The sequence below is a fragment of the Staurois parvus genome, unplaced genomic scaffold (genome assembly GCF_062004578.1).
Source record: "Staurois parvus isolate SC_StPar_1 unplaced genomic scaffold, SC_StPar_1.0 ptg001325l, whole genome shotgun sequence".
NCBI lineage: Eukaryota > Metazoa > Chordata > Amphibia > Anura > Ranidae > Staurois > Staurois parvus.
The window spans coordinates 1,680,654-1,701,014 of NW_028319121.1; positions in this window are offsets into that span (position 1 = coordinate 1,680,654).

The following is a 20,361-nucleotide window of genomic DNA, read 5'->3' on the forward strand; positions in this document are numbered from 1 at the left end:
AAACATCACAGAGAATGCCACCCACCCCATGACATTACTGAACATTCCACCTATCCCATGACACTGTAGAGCATTCCACCCATCCCATGATACACTGCAGAACATTTCACCTATCTCATGATACACTGCAGAGCATTCAACCCATCTCATGACACTGCAGAGCATTCCACCCATCCCATGATACACTGCAGAACATTTCACCTATCTCATGATACACTGTAGAGCATTCCACCCATCCCATGAAACTTCAGAGCATTCCACCCTTCCCATGACACTGCAGAGCATTCCACCCATCCCATGACACTGCAGAGCATTCCACCCATTGCATGACACTGCAGAGCATTCCACCCATCCCATGACACTGCAGAGCATTCCACCCATCCCATGATACACTGCAGAGCATTCCACCCATCCCATGACACTGCAGAGCATTCCACCCATCCCATGATACACTGCAGAGCATTCCACCTATCTCATGATACACTGCAGAGCATTTCACCTATCTCATGATACACTGCAGAGTATTCTACACATCCCATGACACTGCAGAGCGCTTCACCTAGTGGCGGAACTACCAGAGTCACAATGGTCACACTTACAGCCTGGCCCTGTTGTTCCGCCACCATTTGGGGGACTCTGAGATGGCAGGAAGGGGGCCAGCAGCAGAACACATGAAAGGGTCCCTCTGCAGGACCAAAATAAAAGTCCTCACAATGGGAATAAAGGGCCCTGGGATCAAGTGGCCCTGGGCTCAGAGGGAAGGGCCTCGGGTCAGGGGGGCCCTTCATGGTTTCTTGCATGGGGGCCCTGAAGGTTCTAGTTATGCCTCTGATAGTATCTCAGGAGGGTACAAATCAATGACTCAAGTAGTAGATTAGATCCTCCTCGTCCCATTTTTTCATTCAGGACAATATACTGTATGTAGGAAAAGATGGAAGGTAATTGTGCTGCTCATGGTGCTCAGTAGAGTATTAATACATTTGATGTGATAACCCTACTGAGATTTTGGGTGTATGCTTACTCAGGGACGAAACTAGGGGGGGCAGGGGGGCTTGTGCCCTGGGCGACACTGGCACTCCGGAACTTCATCTCCCAGTCATCAGGGATCCACACTACTCGCAGCCATGAGAACTAAAAGGTACTCTTGAGTGGTGGAGGATGCCGCCTCTGTGTGGGCTGAGAGAAACGTTCCCGGAACTTTGTGCACGCAGCATGCATGAAGAAGGAGCAAGCCAGGTAACCCTTCTCTGGGCGGGCGTGGCTGGTCTTCTTCTAGGACCCGGAGTAGAGCAGTGCTGATTCTTCACTGAGCTCTCACTACACAGAACCGACCATCAGCTGCAGCCGGCAGTGACAAGAGCAGCTGCAGCCGAGAGATCTCTTCAGTGTTCTTACTGTTGTACTGCATGAAGAGGGCTCTAAACTCTGCACCCTCCACCCCACAGTCTTTGGTTGCTAGGACCGCTGGTGTCCTAACAACCAATTACATCACTTGTTTGCTCCACCCCCTCAGGTCCCGGAGGTAGACAGAACTTCCTCATTCATACCTGATCTTCCTCCCAGCTCCCACTGTGATGCTACAACCATGCTGGGTAAGGTAGGGGGGCACATTGATGTAAAGGGGGTCACACTGAGGTAAGGGGGAGGAGCACACTGAGGAAAGGGGGAGGGGCCAAGCTGAAGGGAAGGGGAGGGGGCAAGCTGAGAGGAGGGGGTCACACTGAGGTAAGCGGGAGGAGGGCACATTGATGTAAAGGGGAGCACACTGAGGTAAGGGGGAGGAGCACACTGAGGTAAAATAAGGAGGGGGCAAGCTGAGGGGGGGGAGCACACTGAGGTAAGGGGGAGGGGGCACACTGAGGTAAGGGGGAGGGGGGCACACTGAGGTAAGGGGGAGGGGGGCACACTGAGGTAAGGGTTAGAGGGGCACACTGAGGTAAGGGGGAGTAGCACACTGAGGTAAGGGGGAGGAGCACACTGAGGTAAAGGGGAGGAGCACACTGAGGTAAAAGGAGGAGGGGGAATTCTGAGGGAAGGGGGCACACACACTGAGGTAAGGGGGAGAGGAGCACACTGAAGTAAGGGGGAGGAGCACACTGACATAAAAGCAGGTGGGGGAAAGCTGAGGGGAGGGGTGCACACTGAGGTAAAGTGGAGGAGCACACTGAGTTAAGAGGAGGGGGCACCCTGAGGTAAGTGGGAGGGGGAACACTGAGGTAAGGGGGAGGGGGCACACTAAGTTAAGGGGAGGGGGACACTCTGAGGTAAGGGGGAGGGGGGCACACTGAGTTAAGGGGGAGAGAGAAACAAAGAGGTAAGGGGGAGGGGTGCACACTGAGGTAAGTTGGAGTTGGCCACCCTGAGGTAAGAGGGAGAGGGGCACACTGAGGTAAAGGGGAGGGGGCACACTGAGGTAAGGGGGAGGGGGGCACTCTGAGGTAAGAGGGAGAGGGGCACACTGAGGTAAAGGGGAGGGGGCACACTGAGGTAAGGGGGAGGGGGGCACATTGAGGTAAGGGGGAGAAGGGCACACTGAAGTAAGGGGGAGAAGGGCACACTGAGGTAAAGGGGAGAAGGGCACACTGGGGTAAAGGGGAGGGGGCACACTAAGGTAAGGGGGAGGGGGGCACACTGAGGTAAGGGGGAGAAGGGCACATTGAGGTAAGGGGGAGGGGGGCACACTGAGGTAAGGGGGAGAGGTGCACACTGAGGTAAGTGGGAGGGGGGAACACTGAGGTAAGAGGAGGGGGGCACACTGAGTTAAGGGGAGGGGGGCACACTTAAGTATGGGGGAGAAGGGCACCCTGAGGTAAGGGGGAGGGGGCACACTGAAGTAAGGGGTAGAGGGGAACACTGAGGTAAGGGGGAGGGGGGCACACAGAGGTAAGGGGGAAAGGGGCACACTGAGGTTAGGGGGAGGGGGGACAATGAGGTAAGGGGGAGGGGCACACTGAGGTAAGGGGGAGGGGCACACTGAGGTAAGGGGGAGAGGGGAACACTGACATAAGGGGGAGGAGCACACTGTGGTAAAAGGAGGAGAGGGAAAGCTGAGGGGAGGGGTGCACACTGAGGTAAGGGGGAGGAATACATACTGAGGTAAGGCGGAGGTGAGCACACTGAGGTATAGAGGAGGGGGGCACACTGAGGTAAGGGGGAGGGGGCACACTTAGGTAAGGGGGAGGGGGGCACACTGAGGTAAGGGGGAGAGGGGCACACTGAGGTAAGAGGGAGCGGGCACACTGAGGTAAGGGGGAGAGGGGCACACTGAGGTAAGGGGGAGGAGCACACTGAATTAAAAGGAGGAGGAGGATATCTGAGGGGAGGGGTGCACACTGAGGTAATGGGGAGGAGCACTCTGAGATAAGGGGGAGGGGCACACTTAGTTAAGGGGGAGAAGCACACTGACGTAAAAGGAGGAGGGGGAAATCTGAGGGGAGGAGGGCACACTGAGGTAAGGGGGAGGGGGCACACTGAGTTAAGGGGAGGGGGGCACACTGAGGTAAGGGGGAGGGGGGGCACACTGAATTAAGAGGGAGAGTGCACACTGAGGTAAGGGGGAGGGGGACACATTGAGTTAAGGGGGAGATGGGCACCCTGAGGTAAGGGGGAGGATGGTACACTGAGGTAAAGGGGAGGGTGGCATTCTGAGGTTAGGGAGGAGGGGGGAACAATGAGTTAAGGGGGAGGGGGCACACTGAAGTAAGGAGGAGAGGGGCACCCTGAGGTAAGGGGGGGAACACTGAGTTAAGGGGGAGGGAGGGCACACTGTGGTGAGGGGGAGGAGCACACTGAAGTAAGGGGGAGAGAGGCACCCTGAGGTAAGGGGGAGAAGGGAACCATCAGGTAAGGGGGAGGGGGGGACACTGAGGTAAGGGGGAGAGGGGCACACTGAGGTAAGGGGAAGAGGGGCACACTGAGGTAAGGGGGAGGGGGGACAATGAGGTAAGTGGTGGGGTCACACTGAGGTAAGGGGGAAGAGCACACTGAGGTAAGGGGGAGAGGGGCACCCTGAGGTAATGGGGAGGGGGGCACACTGAAATAAGGGGGAGGAGCACACTGAGGTAAAAGAAGGAGGGGGAAAGCTGAGGGGAGTGGTGCACACTGAGGTAAGGGGGAGGGATACACACTGAGGTAAGGGGGCACAATGAGGTAAGGGGGAGGGAGCATGCTGAAGCAAGGGGGAGGGGGACACACTGTGGTAAGGGGGAGGTGGGCACACTGAGGTAAGGAGTAGGGGCACACTGAGGTAAGGGGGAGGGGGAACACTGAGGTAAGGGGGAGAGGGGCACACTGAGGTAAGGGGGAGGGGGGCACACTGAGGTAAGGGAGAGGAGCACACTGAGGTAAGGGAAAGGAGCACACTGAGGTAAAAGGAGGAGGGGGCAAGCTGAGGGGAGGGGGCACACTGAGGTAAGGGGGGCACACTGAGGTAAGGGGGAAGGGGCACACTGAAGTAAGGGGGAGGGGGGCACACTGACATAAAAGGAGGAGGGGGGCACACTGAGGTAAGGGGGAGGGGGCACACTGAAGTAAGGAGGAGAGGGGCACCCTGAGGTAAGGGGGAGGGGGGCACACTGAGGTAAGGGGGAAGGGGCACACTGAGGTAAGGGGGAGGAGCACACTGAAGTAAGGGGGAGAAGGGCACCCTGAGGTAAGGGGGAGAAGGGCACCATGAGGTAAGGGGGAAGGGGGAACACTGAGGTAAGGGGAGGGGAGAACACTGAAGTAAAAGGGAGGGGGGAACACTGAGGTAAGGGGGAGGGGGGCACACTGAAGTAATTGGGAGAGGGGCACACTATGTATGGGGGAGGGGGGAACACTGAGGTAAGGGGGAGGGGGCAGACTGAGGTAAGGGGGAGGAGCACACTGACGTAAAAAGAGGAGGGGGAAAGCTGATGGGAGGGGTGCACACTGAGGTAAAGGGGAGGAGCACACTAATTTAAGGGGAGGGTGGCACGCTGAGGTAAGGGGGAGAGGTAACACTGAGGTAAGTGGGAGCAGAACATTGAGATAAGGGGGAGGGGCACACTTAGTTAAGGGGGAGGGGGCACACTGAAGTAAGGGGGAGGGGGGCACCCTGAGGTAAGGGGGTGGAGCACACTGACGTAAAAGGAGGAGAGGGAAAGCTGAGGGGAGGGGGGTACACTGAGTTAAGGGGAGGGGGGCACTCTGAGGTAAGAGGGAGAGTGCACACTGAGGTAAGGGGGAGGGGGGAACACTGAGGTAAGGTGGAGTTGGGCACCCTGAGCTAAAGGGGAGTTGGGCACCCTGAGGTAAAAGGGAGGGGGGCACACTGAGGTAAGGTGGAGGGGGGCACACTGAGGTAAGGGAGAGAAGCACACTGACGTAAAAGGAGGAGGGGGAAAGCTGAGGGGAGGGGGGCACACTGAGGTAAGGGGGAGGGGGCACACTGAGGTAAGGGGAGAGGGGCACTCTGAGGTAAGGTGGAGAGGACACACTGAGTTAAGAGGGAGAGTGCACACTGAGGTAAGGGGGAGGGGGTCACACTGAGGTAAGGGGGAGGGGGGCACACTGAGGTAAGGGGGAGATTAGCACCCTGAGGTAAGGGGGAGTTGGGCACTCTGAGGTAAGGGGGAAAAGGGCACACTGAAGTAAGGGGGAGGGGGGCACCCTGAGGTAAGGGGGTGGAGCACACTGACGTAAAAGGAGGAGAGGGAAAGCTGAGGGGAGGGGGGTACACTGAGTTAAGGGGAGGGGGGCACTCTGAGGTAAGAGGGAGAGTGCACACTGAGGTAAGGGGGAGGGGGGAACACTGAGGTAAGGTGGAGTTGGGCACCCTGAGCTAAAGGGGAGTTGGGCACCCTGAGGTAAAAGGGAGGGGGGCACACTGAGGTAAGGTGGAGGGGGGCACACTGAGGTAAGGGGGAGAAGCACACTGACGTAAAAGGAGGAGGGGGAAAGCTGAGGGGAGGGGGGCACACTGAGGTAAGGGGGAGGGGGCACACTGAGGTAAGGGGAGAGGGGCACTCTGAGGTAAGGTGGAGAGGACACACTGAGTTAAGAGGGAGAGTGCACACTGAGGTAAGGGGGAGGGGGACACACTGAGGTAATGGGGAGGGGGTCACACTGAGGTAAGGGGGAGGGGGTCACACTGAGGTAAGGGGGAGGGGGGCACACTGAGGTAAGGGGGAGATTAGCACCCTGAGGTAAGGGGGAGTTGGGCACTCTGAGGTAAGGGGGAAAAGGGCACACTGAGGTAATGTGGAGGGGGCCACACGGAGGTAAAGGGCAGGGTGGCACTCTGAGGTAAGGGGGAGGGGGTCACACTGAGGTAAGGGGGAGGGGGCACACTGAGGTAAGGTGGAGGGTGGAACACTGAGTTAAGGGGGAGGGGGCACACTGAAGTAAGGAGGAGAGGGGCACACTGAGGTAAGGGGGAGAGGGGCACACTGAGGTAAGGGGGAGGGGGGACACTGAGGTTAGGGGGAGGGGCACACTGAGGTAAGTGGTGGGGTCACACTGAGGTAAGGGGGAAGAGCACCCTGAGGTAATGGGGAGAGGGGAACACTGAAATAAGGGGGAGGAGCACACTGAGGTAAAAGGAGGAGGGGGAAAGCTGAGGGAAGGGGTGCACACTGAGGTAAGGGGGAGGGATACACACTGAGGTAAGGGGGAGGGGCACAATGAGGTAAGGGGGAGGGAGCACACTGATGCAAGGGGGAAGGGGGACACACTGTGGTAAGGGGGAGGTGGGCACACTGAGGTAAGGGGTAGGGGCACACTGAGGTAAGGGGGAGGGGGGAACACTGAGGTAAGGGGGAGGGGGGCACACTGAGGTAAAAGGAGGAGGGGGCAAACTGAGGGGAAGGGGGCACACTGGGGTAAGGGGGAGGGGGGCACACTGAGGTAAGGGGGGAGGGGGACACACTGAGGTAAAAGGAGGAGGGGGCAAACTGAGGGGAAGGGGGCACACTGGGGTAAGGGGGAGGGATACACACTGAGGTAAGGGGGAGGGGCACAATGAGGTAAGGGGGAGGGAGCACACTGATGCAAGGGGGAAGGGGGACACACTGTGGTAAGGGGGAGGTGGGCACACTGAGGTAAGGGGTAGGGGCACACTGAGGTAAGGGGGAGGGGGGAACACTGAGGTAAGGGGGAGGGGGGCACACTGAGGTAAAAGGAGGAGGGGGCAAACTGAGGGGAAGGGGGCACACTGGGGTAAGGGGGAGGGGGGCACACTGAGGTAAGGGGGGAAGGGGACACACTGAGGTAAGCGGAAGGGGGCACACTGAAGTAAGGGGGAGGGGGGCACACTGACATAAAATGAGGAGGGGGGCACACTGAGTTAAGGCGGAGGGGGCACACTGAAGTAAGGAGGAGAGGGGCACCCTGAGGTAAGGGGGAGGAGAACACTGAAGTAAGGGGGAGAGGGGCACCCTGAGGTAAGGGGGAGAAGGGCACAATGAGGTAAGGGGGAAGGGAGAACCTGAGGTAAGGGGGACGTGAGAACACTGAAGGAAGAGGGAGGGGGGCACAATGAGGTAAGGGGGAGGGGGGCACACTGAAGTAATGGGGAGAGGGGCACACTAGGTAAGGGGGAGGGGGGCACACTGAGGTAAGGAGGAAGGGGCAGACTGAGGTAAGAGGGGAGGGGAACATTGAAGTAAGGGGGAGATGGGCACCCTGAGGTAAGGGGGAGGAACACACTGACATAAAAGGAGGAGGGGGAAAGCTGAGGGGAGGGGTGCACACTGAGGTAAAGGGGAGGAGCACACTAAGTTAAGGGGAGGGAGGCACGCTGAGGTAAGGGGGATGGGGTTACTCTGAGGTAAGGGGAGGGGGGACAATGAGGTAAGGGGGAGCGGCACCCTGAGGTAAGTGGGTGGGGGCACACTGAGGTAAGGGGGAGGGGGGGACACTGAGGTAGGGGGGAGAGGGGCACACTGAGGTAAGGGGGAGGGGTACACACTGAGGCAAGGGGGAGGGGGGCACACTGACGTAAGGGGGAGGTGGACACACTGAGGTATAGGGCAGGGGGCATACTGAGGTAAAGGGGAACACTGATGCAAGGAAGGCACTATTGTAAGGGGGACACTGATGTAAGGGGGAATTCAGGTAAGGTGGGACAATGATATAAGAGGAGACACTGATGTTAGGTGGGGCAGTGATATAAGGGGGGACACTGATGTGAGGTGGGGCAGTGATATAAGAGGTGACACTGATGTAAGGTGGGGCAATGATCTAAGGGGGGCACTGATGTAAGGTGGGGCAATGATCTAAGGGGGGGCACTGATGTAGGGTGGGGCAATGATATAAGAGGAGACACTGATGTAAGGTGGGGCAATGATATACAAGGAGACACTGATGTAAGGTGGGGCAATGATATAAGGGGGGGCAGTGATATAAGAGGAGACACTGATGTAAGGTGGGGCAATGATATAAGAGGAGACACTGATGTAAGGTGGAGCAATGATATAAGAGGAGACACTGATGTAAGGTGGAGCAGTGATATAAGAGGAGACACTGATGTAAGGTGGGGCAATGATATAAGGGGGGACACTGATGAAAGGTTGGACAATGATATAAGAGGAGAAACTGATGTAAGGTGGGGCAATGATATAAGAGGAGAAACTGATGTAAGGTGGGGCAATGATATAAGGGGGGGCACTGATGTAAGGTGGGGCAATGATATAAGGGGGGGCACTGATGTAAGGTGGGGCAATGATATAAGAGGAGACACTGATGTAAGGTGGGGCAATGATATAAGGGGGGCACTGATGTAAGGTGGGGCAGTGATATAAGAGGAGACACTGATGTAAGGTGGCACAATGATATAAAGGGGGGGCACTGATGTAAGGTTGGGCAATGATATAAGAGGAGACACTGATGTAAGGTGGGGCAGTGATATAAGAGGAGACACTGATGTAAGGTGGGGCAATGATATAAGGGGGGCAGTGATATAAGAGGAGACACTGATGTAAGGTGGGGCAATGATATAAGAGGAGACACTGATGTAAGGTGGGGCAGTGATATAAGAGGGGACACTGATGTAAGGTGGGGCAGTGATATAAGAGGAGACACTGATGTGAGTTGGGACAATGATATAAGAGGAGACACTGATGTAAGGTGGGGCAATGATATAAGGGGGGGCACTGATGTAAGGTGGGGCAATGAAATAAGAGGAGACACTGATAAAAGATGGGGCAGTGATATAAGGGGGGACACTGATGTAAGGTGGGGCAATGATATAGGAGGAGACACTGATGTAAGGTGGGGCAATGATATAAGAGGAGACACTGATGTAAGGTGGGGCAATGATATAAGGGGGGCACTGATGTAAGGTGGGGCAATGATATAAGAGGAGACACTGATGTAAGGTGGGGCAGTGATATAAGGGGGGACACTGATGTAAGGTGGGGCAGTGAAATAAGAGGAGACACTGATGTAAGGTGGGGAAGTGATATAAGGGGGGGCACTGATGTAAGGTGGGGCAATGATATAAGAGGAGACACTGATGTAAGGTGGGGCAATGATATAAGAGGAGACACTGATGTAAGGTGGGGCAATGATATAAGAGGAGACACTGATGTAAGGTGGGGCAATGATATAAGAGGAGACACTGATGTAAGGTGGGGCAATGATATAAGGGGGGGGGGGCACTGATGTAAGGTGGGGCAATGATATAAGAGGAGACACTGATGTAAGGTGGGGCAATGATATAAGGAGGGGCACTGATGAAAGGTGGGGCAATGATATAAGAGGAGACACTAATGTAAGGTGGGGCAGTGATATAAGGAGGGGCACTGATGAAAGGTGGGGCAATGGTATAAGAGGAGACACCAATGTAAGGTGGGGCAGTGATATAAAAGGGGGCACTGATGTAAGGTGGGGCAATGATATAAGGGGGGCACTGATGTAAGGTGGGGCAGTGATATAAGAGGAGACACTGATGTAAGGTGGGGCAATGATATAAGGGGGACACTGATGTAAGGTGGGGCAATGATATAAGAGGGGGCACTGATGTAAGGTGTAAGGTGGGGCAATGATATAAGAGGAGACACTGATGTAAGCTGGGACAATGATATAAGGGGGACACTGATGTAAGGTGGGGCAATGATATAAGGGGGACACTGATGTAAGGTGGGGCAATGATATAAGGGGGACACTGATGTAAGGTGGGGCAATGATATAAGGGGGACACTGATGTAAGGTGGGGCAATGATATAATAGGGGGCACTGATGTAAGGTGGGGCAATGATATAAGAGGGGGCACTAATGTAAGGTGGGGCAATGATGTAAAAGGAATTCTGATTATAGAAAGGACTCTGATGTTAGGAAGATTCTAAAGTAATGGGTGATTCTGAAGCAAGGGAGACACTGATGTAAGGTAGGCATTGATGTAAGGAAGACACTGATATAAGGGGGGAATTGATGTAAGAAGGATACTGATGTATGGGGGGCATTGATGTAAGGGGGACACTGATGTAAGGGGGGCATTGATATAAGATATTCCCTCCTGGATTTCTAAACCGTAGGGTTCAAAAACAGTATAGCAGTTTCAAGAGTGCATAATAATACAATCCTTTTACTTTTTATTTTAATGTTTTACTTCTTGGTCACATGACCACACATTTGTTTTGGAAACTTCTTCTGAATAGTAGGGGCAAGTATGAATACATCACAAATAGACAGGGAACTACATTCCCTCTATGTGTACAATGCATTCTAGAGGACTATGCTCCTCCAGGCTGCATTTGTGGTTTGACAGTGAGGCTCCGACTAGATCACCTGTCAATCAAAAAAGCAGAGCTGGGTAGGTAGGTGTGGTGGTGAGACTGATAAAATGAAGAAAATCAGAGCGCTCGTGGTGAAAGCAGTTTACTCAGAAATCCATAGACTGTACACAGGGCCCCTGTTGGTCTGATGTTCTTAGCCTATAGTGTTGGGAAATGTTCTCTGTTGGTGAATAATAACTTTCATGGTTGAAGGATAGGTTGGAGTCCAGAATGACCCCAAGTACTCTGGCCTGCGGGGCGGGCCTGATAGTGGCATTGTTGGACGTGGATGGAGAAGTCAATGGGGGGTGGTGTGCGGGCTGGGGGGAAGACTAGGAGCTTGGTTTTGGAGAGGTTCAGTTTAAGGAAGTGGAGCGACATCCAGTCTGATATGTCATTTAGTAGGTTTGTGATTCGGGCGGAGATTGCGGGGGTGAGGGGTTGAGAGATAGATTTGTGTGTCGTTGGCATAGAGATGGTAGTTGAAGCCGTGAGAGTGTATGAGTTGGCCAAGGGAGGAGGTGTAGATGGAGAAGAGAAGGGGCCCGAGGACGGAGCCTTGAGGGACCCCAACAGAGAGGGGGAGTGAGGGGGAGATGGTAGCGTTATAGGGAGCCAGGAGAGAGCGGAATCTCTGAGGCCGAGAGAGTGTAGTTTTTTGAGGAGGTGGGGTGGTCGACTGAGTCGAAGGCCGTGGAGAGGTCAAGGAGTAGGAGCACTGAATAATGGCCATTAGCTTTGGTGGTTAGAAGGTCATTGGAGAGTTTAAGACAGTTTTGGTGGAGTGTAGAGCACGGAAGCTGGACTGGAGGGGATCAAGGAGGTTGTTGTCATTGAGGTGAGAGCTTAGGCGATTGTAGACCAAGCTCTCGAGGAGTTTGGATGTGAAAGGGAGCAGGGAGATGGGTCTGAGGTTGTTCGGATCATTGGGGTCCAGGGAGGGCTTTTTAAGTATGGGAGTGATCTGCGCATGTTTCAGAGGGGAGGGGAATGCGCCGGAAGAGAGGGAGAGATTAAAGATGTGGGTGAGGGAACGTAGGATGGAGGGGGAGGAAGGTCGTAGGAGTTGTGAGGGGATAGGGTCGAGGGGGCAGGTGGTAAGGCGGGCATCAGAGAAGACCTTGGTTACCTCCTCAATGGTAGTAAGGTCGAAGGTGTGGAGTGTTGAGGGGGCTACAGTGTGAGGAATGTTAGGTGGGGTGGAGGTCAGAGCAGTGCCTAGGGAGAGGGGGGATGAGGGGGTAGCTGTGTGAGAGGGGAGGGTTGAGAGGGCGTGTGAGTTGCGGCAATGTCCTTATGAATTGTGTCAATCTTGTTTTTAAAGTGATTGGCAATCTCAAGGGCGGTGAGTGAGGTGCTGGGTGGAGGTGGGGGCGGAGAGAGTAGAGAGTTAAAGGTGGAGAAGAGTCAGCGAGGATTGGAGGAGAAGGTCTTGATGAGGGTCAGGAAGTAGGCTTGCTTGGCAGCGTGGAGGGAGAAGGTGTAGGTGTGGAAGGCAAATTTATAGCGGGTGAAGGCTTGTTGGGATCTGGTTTTGCGCCATAGTCGCTCCAGGGCACGACTGTGTTGTTTGAGAGTTTTGGTGTGATCAGTCTGCCAAGGCTGGAGCGGTCAGGGTCTGATGTTTTGTGTGGTTAAAGGCGATAGTGAGTCCAGGGCGGCTGACAGCGAGTTGTTATAGGCAGTCATAGCCAGGTCGGGGCAGGACAGGGGGAGGATGATGTCGTGGAGTTGATCAGCTGCAGAGTGGAGGGGGGCACGGTTCAGGTTGCGGAGGTTTCGGCTGGTGGTAGTATGGCATTTGAAGGGGTACTCGTTAGACGACAAGGAGACAGAGAAGGTAATAAGGTTGTGGTCAGACAGAGGGAAGGGGGTGTTAGTGAGGTTGCAGGGAGCGCAGAGGTGGGAGAAGACAAGGTCCAAGATGTTTCCGTCGAAGTGGGTGGTGGATTGTATGCACTGTGAGAGTGTGAAGGAGGAGTTTAGGTGGAGGAGTTAGGATGAGGCCGGGTTGTCGATGTTGACAGGGATGTTTAAATCCCCAAGGATGATGGTGGGTAGCTCGAAGGAGAGAAAGGGTAGCCGGGCGGAAAAGTCATCAAGGATGTGGGATACGGGTCCAGGAGGCCGGTAGATTACGGCAATCTTCAGGGGGGTTGGGGAGAATAGTCGGATGCAATTATTATTGCTTATTATTATTTTTATTATTAATATTAATAATAATAAAAATAATAATCAGGATTTATATAGTGCCCGCAGTTTGCACGGTGCTTTACAATACAGTATAAGTTAATACAATGGAATACACAAGAGTTCGGAGGGCTCTGCTTGTTAGAGCTTACAATCTAATAGATCTTTATGTCATTTACATTACAAATCATAGTCTGTATTGTGAATCAAAACTATTTTTTTGCATGGATTTACTATTGCTGGATGAAGTCAGCCGATCGTCTCTTGTGATTTTCTTTCAGTGATCTTTTCACCGCTTTGTTTTAGTATTAGACTAACACTATGCCTCTCCAGGTTTCCCTTAGGCAATGCCAGTCAGACGTATAATTATGATGTTGAGGCTGTAACAATAATACACTCATGATAGTTGATTTCATCAGATGGAAGTTTATTTAAAGTCCCTGAGGAGAGACATGAACTTTGTACCTAGTCACCTGCTCTTCAGAAAACGTTATTATACTGTATATTTGAGATTGCTGTTACTTAAAATCTAAGCAATGTTCTAGAATATAAATATAAATTAAGCAAATAAAATACAATAATAAAAATGTATTTTAATAATAATAAAATAATTTAATATACTTTATTATAAATAATAATAATTTAATGGCTAATATGTAAGTATTTATATTATAGAATTTACAACAGTCTGAAATAAAAAACACAATTACTAAATACTTACAAATTAGCCATATAATAATGATAATAATATGTAAAGTAAATTATTAAATATTATTATTAACAATAAAATGTATTATTATTATTATTATTATTAGATTTATTTTTTCTATTTCAGGCTGTTGTTACTTATTCTATAATTTAAATATTGTATATAGTACTATAATATAATATAAATACTTACAAATTAGCCAAAGATACTACTACTACTAATAATATTTATTATTATTATTATTTACTACTACTGCTAATACCACTGATACATAAAGTATTAGGCACTATTCTATAAATTAAAAACTTACAATGTGGGCAAAGACAATGACAATGATGTGGTTTTTGTACTTTGCAGCATTATACATGTAAAGGTGCTCAAATTGTATGTAACAATAAATGTATGTACAAAACCATGACACATATGAAGAGGGTCTATCCAATGGACCAGAGCAGGGATGCCAATGTAATGGGCTAATCAGTATTTAGAAATTAGATTAGACAGGAGAACAAGTAGGCAGCTGTAAAGAAGTGGGTTTGTAAGGACAATATTTTACATATTTGGAGGAAATCTGATAGAAAAGGTAAGAAAATTGAAAAGAATAGTGTCAGCCTTAGAGAAGTCTTCTAACTATGTATGGGATGAAGCTTTCAGTGGAGAGGAGATGAATAGGTTAGTATAGTGTCAGAGAATACTATGGCAGGTTAATTACAGAGAAAACAGATTTTTGGGCAGAGGACTAACAAAGGTTTACAATGAGCTAACATTAAATAACAGCCCCGGCCACAGCTCTGCATGGGCGAGGCTAAAACCTCTTTCTGGTTTTTATTGCTGTAAATGTCCTCATGGGGAGATTTCCCCATCACTTACCCAATTATACAGTCATGAGAATTACTCCAAAGGGAAAACAGACAACAATAAAAAGCCAAAAGGGGTTCTAACCCATTTCCATGAAACAAACATTCAATACTGTTATAGCACTCTATATGTTGGAGAGATTCTGCTCACGTTTTGCCCCAGTAGGAATTGTAAATAGTATTACCAACCTGGCTAAGGCTCCATTGGTTTCCAGCTGGGATTTGGAAAAGAATACAGAGAACTCTGTGGATACAAGCTGGCCATAACTTTATCTACAGCCTCTCTTGCAAATGGCACTGCATGTCACTAGTTCAGGTGATGTAAGCCAGCCATATGATGTGGATAATGATATTATCACATGACTGGTGAAGATTGTGCTTAAGAGGGGACTTCTCTTGTACCTTTTGTCCAACACCCCTGGTAGTGGTGACAGGGGATGTGAGGGCACATAGTTGCATGAGGACTGATGTTGCAGGCAGTGCCCTCTGATGGATGTTAAGCACAGATGACTGTGGACCACTGGGTAGGGACCAGAGGCTCAAGCACAGTAGCACCCGATCAGTAGGCTGGAAGCTGAGACACAAGCAGAAGGTTGTCAACAGCTGGGCAGTGAATTACTGAGTCAGAAGGCAGAGACAGCATCAGGATACAGGCCAAGGTTAGCAATAGCCGAGCAATAATGTACAGGAACATATGGCAGAGGCAATTTCTGGACAAAGGCCAAGGTCAGTTACCAACCAGGCAGTGAGGACCTGAATCAGAAGGCTGGATGCAGAGTCCAAAATACAGGCTGAGGACACAATGGGTTGACAAGAATACAGAGGTGGGTCAGAGGCAAGCTGGGTTGTTTCAGGTCAGTTCACATATAAATACAGAACTACATAAAGATCGCTCATTAATCTGTCCATGTCAAAATCTACCTTAAATAGGCCATTTGGTGCCAATAACAGTGCTGAGCATGCACTTACCACCTGAGAATTGGGTTAAGATATGAACCTATGACTGAAGCAATGGTTGTTTTCCTGAGCACAGCAAAAAGTGAGGGCCTGGCTATGTACCTAATATACTAATCAACAAGCGGGGGGGGGGGTCTGTTGATGGATAAGATAACGTAGGTCACAGTGCAACCTAATAATCATACTGTGTTCAAGTCTTGTCTAGCTACTGTCCAGTGGAATAATAGAACTAGTCTGCTGGTGGTACTTGTAATCCACAAGCAAGGGAAAAGCAATGTAGTTCCTTTGGAAAGAACATGTTTGATGCATACTGTATAGGGGTGGCCAAAGGCATGACCTGAAGGAAAACAGTTTCATGAATACTGTCCCGACAGACTGGGTGGTGGCAGTTTCAGCACAGATCTGTTCTAGAAGTCTCTGCATTGCTCTGGGAGTCAGGCAAGAGGTAACCTCTTTTTATCTGCTCCCCCCAGGCCTGTTAGTCAGTGGCTGGAGATCGTCTAAATGAAGGCTGTACTAAGTAGATATAAACCATAAAAGCTTTCAATGTGCCACATCCACATTTTGCAAATAGAACTAAGAAAAACCTCTAAAATATTTTAGAAGGCATAAAGCGGACTTTATAGGCACCACATGAGACCACCAATAAATTGTAATACAAATTGTATGTATTTTCTTCAAACATTATAATAAAATTGGGCACATATCAGACATCTGTGCCTGAATTAAAAAATACATATGGGGAGTACCCCCAAAACAGTTAGAGCCCCCTCATAAACATGGAATTGGTATAAATATCTACAACATGTTCATATTTTATCCATCTTCAACGGTCAATGCATTTCGCCTTTAGCTTCTTCAGGACCGTGTATTTGAGGAGATAGAAAATTAATACTGTAGAAAACATAATATACATCAATTTTCAATCCACATGTAACAGAAAACCAATAAAAAAGGCTCACATGGGTGGGGTGGATTGCCGAAGGATACAGATAAAGTCTTACAGGCGAACATAGGGAAACCAAAGGAGATTCCCAATCACTGAGGAGGCACATATCAATACTGGGGCCCCTCAATATCACTATAGAGATATCAATGATAAAACTAGAGTGCTATAATACTTGCTTGTCGGGGGCGGCACATTTGCGGCCGGCTCCCAAATGGACGGGCAGTGAGTGAAGCTCCGTCCATCCGCCAGAGCGATCGCGGCACACCCAGACCCAAGGGATTCTAAACCCCACAATGACCTGCATAAGAGGTGCCTGAACCTCACCAGCTATTCCCCGCAGGAGGAAATCCCTGGGGCAGCCGGGGAAACTGACACAATTCTTCCCTGCCATCACGGCAGGTATCCAAGATGGTGCCGGTGACAGCACCATGAGAGACAGCAGACAGGAGGGGGACTACACAGCCCAGCATAAAGACCACAGGCTGCAATACCCGCTGTATCCAGGGGACCCTGGTGAGTTGTCTCCCCCTCTGTCCCCTACCACAAGCAGCCCGGTCAAGTCTAGACCCAGACCAGACCCTGAACAACAGCCTGCATATCAGGCCCTCAGCCATCCAACACCTCAGACACACACAGACCTCCCTGTCATAGAGGCATTCCCAGCAGCAGACCAACCTATAACCAAGATATGCGTGAAGAATATGCTATTATCACTCAGGCAGACCCTGCATAACGATTTATCATCATCTTTAACCACCTGCCGACCGCAGATAGTCGAATGACGGCTGCACTGCGGCCGGCCAGTTCTGGGTGGACGTCATATGACGTCCCCCCAGAACGCGCTCTCCTGCGCGCCCCAGGGGGCGCGCACCCGGCGATCTCCGTGATCGCTGTGTCCTACGGACACAGCTGATCACGAGATGTGGTAAAAGGCCGATCATACCGGCCTTTTACCACGTGATCAGCGGTGTCCAATGACACGCTGATCACAGGGAAATGCAAGTGCCGGTTCTCGGCTGCACTTTCCTCACGCTGTCAGATCGTGAGGAAAGTACTGCCGAGAACCGGCAGTTGTCAGAGCGGGGATCGGCACCAATCATCCGGGCACTGATGATCAGTGCCCTGATGATCGGTGCCCAGCAGTGAGACCCGCAAGTTCCGCCCAGCAGTGCATCCACTAGCTCCGCCCACCCGTGCCCAGCAGTGCCCCCACCTGTGCCCAGCAGTGCACCCACTTGTGCCACTCTGCAGTGCCACCTACCTGTGCCCAGAAGTGCCACCTACCTGTGCCCAGAAGTGCCACCTACATGTGCCCAGCAGTGCCACCCACCTGTGCCCACCCACCTGTGCCCACCAGTGCCACCCACCTGTGCCCACCCACCAGTGCAGCCCAGCAGTGCTGCCAGTCAGTGCCACCAGTCAGTGCCCAGGGGTTGTGCCAGTCAGTGCCACCAGTCAGTGCCCAGGGGTTGTGCCAGTCAGTGCCCAGCAGTGATGCCAGTCAGTGCCGTCTATCAGTACCCATAATCAGTGTCACCTATCAGTGCCGCCTATCAGTGCTGCATATCAGTGCCGCCTATCCGTGACCCCTAATTAGTGCTGTCTATCAGTTCCGCCTATCCGTGCCACCTCATTAAAACTGCCTATCAGTGCCCTTTAGTGCTGCCTATCAGTGCCCATCAGTGCTGCCTATCAGTGCCCATCAGTGCCGCCTATCAGTGCCCATCAGTGCTGCCTCATCAATGCACATCAGTGAAGGAGAAAAAATACCCGTTTGAAAAATTTTATAAAAGAAACAAATAAACTTTTTTTTTTTTTCAAATTTTTTGCACTTTTTTTTTTATAGCGCAAAAAGTAAAGCGCCCAGTGGCGATTAAATACCACCAAAAGAAAGCTCTATTTGTGAGAAAAAAATGATCAAAATTTCATATGGGTACAATGTTGCATGACTGCGCAATTGTCAATCAAAGTGCGGCAGCGCTGAAAGCTGAAAATTGGCCTGGTAAGGAAGAGGGTATAAGTGCCTGGTAGGCAAGTGGTTAATACAAATCACCACCATGGTCAAACAACAAGAACACAGATTACAACATATTGAATCTAAAATGGGCGACATCCATCACCAGGCTCTGGCGTTCTATTAACATTCCTACTTTGTCCCGACTATTGACCAACCTTAACTTCTTATGCGAGATGGAGAGAAGAACAGCGCTCCACAACTCCTCGTATTATAAATTTGAGACCCAATGGACTCGATGGTTACAGAATCCCAACTGTTCCATAAAATGATTCTACAATATCCTTCCACACTACCTGACTCCGACAACTCGGGTGCCGTTACTTCCCCCCCCCCTCCCCTTCCCCTCCTTCTACTCCTTCCACTCCCCCTTAAATATACCTCCTAACGTTCCAACTGGTTCACAAAAGGTAGCATACCTCTCATGTAGCTAAAGCAAGACTCTGCATTGTGTCTCGACCGGATGGTGAGGTGCCGTCAGCTAATTCTTTCTACACATATTTTGCTTGTATTAATGTGAACCTCTTTATACCATTGTTTTCAATTGTTTTGTATGTTTCAAAATCTTCTAATAAAAATATTGGAATATAAAATGGGCGACATCATTACAGCGCACAATGATTTGATTGACGCACATACAGATCATACGTCGGACATCGAACAAATCAACCTGAAACTAGCTGATCTAGAAGATCGATCAAGACGTAACAATATCAAGTTCAGGGGTATCCCTGAAAGCGTCACTAATGAAGCATTGCTACCCTATATACAACAGTATATAAAACTCCTCATTCCATCCATCTCCGACCTAGAGCATGCTATAGACCAAGCCCACCGACTACCTAAACCCTCATTCCTGTCGGCATCCATCCCAAGAGATGTTCTAGCCCGGATTCACTTCTATCATATAAAAGAAAAAGCTATGTCGGCGGCCAGAAATACATCTGCACTCCCGCCATCACATGCAAATATCCAGTTATTCGCAGACCTCTCTAAAACCACGCTACTTAACCACAGGAAGATGATTACCATTACTAAGGCCCTACGAAATCACGGCACATCATATCAGTGGGGTTTCCCCACAAAGCTAACCGTAAAACAACACCATCAAAAACCTCAAAGCATGCCTAGACATACTCAAAGCTTGGAAAATAATCCCTGAGGACGCACAATAACCCACACCTACCAATCTCCAGAATATGGAGGCTGAATAAGCCTACTGTAACTCACCTCTGCTACAATACCAATGTACCACCTCAGAGTTGTCATCCCACCTCACTAATCTCTGGCGATCGGCCATGTTAAGAAAGTTTTATGTTACAAGGAAATGTTTGGCATGACCTTCTTTACGGTCAAAGCCTGTTCAAACCCACATTATCTGAAGAAGCAAGTCAAGCTACTCGGACCACTTGCATTTTACGCAAGTCTTTTTTTTACCTCCTTCCACCTTCCTTACCACCTCCTCGGCACCACCAGTCGTTCAATCTCGCCTTAATATTTACTTGCCTTCGACGAATTTTCGTGGAACTCCCACCTTAATCCAGCAACCGAACCTAAACCGCTTCAGTAATACTGATGGATTCTTCCCTCACAAGGATACACTCGCACAACCTCACATCTTTTCAAGCATCACCTCAAATATTCTGCTCAGCAGTCAAAGACCCATGCTATGATCAACATCACATCTCTCGTGGCTTAAATTCTCCATTCAAAAGATCGATGCTCCAAAAAGAAACTAAAACGTTCCAGGCCGACATCCTTTTTATACAAGAATCCCACTTCGCTACAAACAAGACACCCAAACTCCACCTCAACCGTTTCCCACACATCTTTATGGCTACTAACCTAAAAAAAAAAACGGGGTCATTACAGCTATAAAGGTCTCTATCCAGTTCCGATTCATCTCAGAAACCACTGACCCTCAAGGTCGCTATCACATCCCAATTTGC